The sequence below is a fragment of the Nycticebus coucang genome, chromosome 8, assembly GCF_027406575.1.
Source record: "Nycticebus coucang isolate mNycCou1 chromosome 8, mNycCou1.pri, whole genome shotgun sequence".
In the NCBI taxonomy this organism is placed as follows: domain Eukaryota; kingdom Metazoa; phylum Chordata; class Mammalia; order Primates; family Lorisidae; genus Nycticebus; species Nycticebus coucang.
The window spans coordinates 78,855,749-78,857,465 of record NC_069787.1 but is presented as its reverse complement, the minus strand read 5'-3'; the positions used below and the strand labels follow the sequence as shown (position 1 = coordinate 78,857,465).

General features: G+C 35.7%; 1 non-coding gene across 1 annotated transcript; it reads left to right on the top strand.

Moving 5' to 3' along the window:
- Window positions 1-1,244: 1,244 nt before the first annotated feature.
- On the top strand, window positions 1,245-1,349 carry LOC128592944 (U6 spliceosomal RNA). Its single transcript, XR_008382149.1, has one exon. It is a non-coding gene; the product is annotated as a U6 spliceosomal RNA (small nuclear RNA).
- Window positions 1,350-1,717: the final 368 nt, after the last annotated feature.

Here is a 1,717-nt window from a genome sequence, read left to right as displayed (position 1 = left end):
TCTACAAAAAAAAAAAAAAAGAAAAGAAAATATTAGCAAACTGAATCCAAAAGCACATCAAAGAGAAAATTAACCATAATTGAGTGGGTTTCATCTCAGGCATACAAGGTGGTTCAATGTGCTCAAATCAAAAAATGTGAGCCACCACATAAACAGGATTAAAAACAAAAACCCTATGATTTTTTCCATAGATGCAGAAAAAGAATTTGATAATGTCCAACACCCTTCATAATAAAAATCCTTAACAAATTAGCCACAGAAGAAATAAACCTGAAACTAATAAAAGCCATATATGACAAACTCACAATGTTATATTAAATGGAGAAAGGTTGAAAGCATTCCCCCCTAAGACTCAGAACAAGAAAAGGTTGCCCACTGTCACCATTTCTATGCAACATAGTACTGGATGTCCTAGCCAACGCAATCAGGCAAAAGAAAGAAATAAAGGGAATCTAAATCATGACAGAGAGGTCAAACTATTCCTGTTTGATGATGATATAACTGGCATCTAGAAAACACTAAAGACTACACCAAAAGACTCTTACAACTGAAAAATATAATCAGCAAAGTCTGAGGATAAAAATTCAATGTACACATTCTGGGAGGCTGAGGTAGGTGGATTGCTTGAGCTCAGGAGTTCAAGACCAGCCTGAGCAAGAGTAAGCCCCCATATCTGCTAAAAAAAAAAAAAAATAGAAAAAATTAGCCAGTCATGGTGGTGAATGCTTATAATTCTAGCTATTTGGGAGGCAGAGGCAAGAGGATTGCTTGAATCCAGGAGTTTGAGGTTGCTGGGAGCTATGACACCATAGTACTCTACCCATAGTGACAGAATGAGAGTCAGACTCAAAAAATAAATAAATAAATAAAAAATAAAACTTAATGTATGAAAATCAGTAGCAGGCTGGGCATAGTGGCTCATGGATGTAATCCTAGTTCTTGGGGAGGCTAAGGTGGAAAGTTCTATTGAGCTCGGGAGTTCAAGACCGGCCTTGAGCAAGAGTGAAAACCCATTTCTACTAAAAATAGAAAAATTAGCTGAGAATTATGACAGCTACCTGGGAGGCTAAGGCAGGAGGATATCTTGCACGTAGGAGTTTGAAGTTGCTGTGAGCTAAGCTGACATCACTGCACTGTACCTGGGCAACAGAGTGAGACTCTGTCTCAACCCCTCCCCCAAATCAGGAGCATTTCTACGCACTGATAATAGTTAAGCTGAGAATTAAATCAAGAAATCAATAATAGTGCTTGCTTCAGCAGGACGTATACAGAAATTGGAATGATACAGAGAGGATTAGCATGGCTCCTAAATAAGGATAACACAAATTCATGAAGTATTCCATATTTTAAAAATATATTAAAATAAAATAAAAAAATTTAAATGTAATAACATAATATCTACAAAGAAAATAAAATACTTGGAAATATATTTAACCAATGAGGTGAAAGATCTCTATAAGGAAAACTACAAAACACTGGTGAAAGAAATCATAGACGACACAAACAAATGGAAAAACATCCCAAACCTATGGAAAAAATCAATACTGATAGAATGTTCATACTCCCCAAAGTAATCTACAGAGTCAATGCAATTCCGACTAATGTAATTCTTCACAGAAGTAGGAAAAACATCCTAGATTTCATATAGAATCAAAAAAGAGCCCAAATAGCCATAGCAATTCCTTTCAAAATGAACACATCTGGAGTCATCACATTA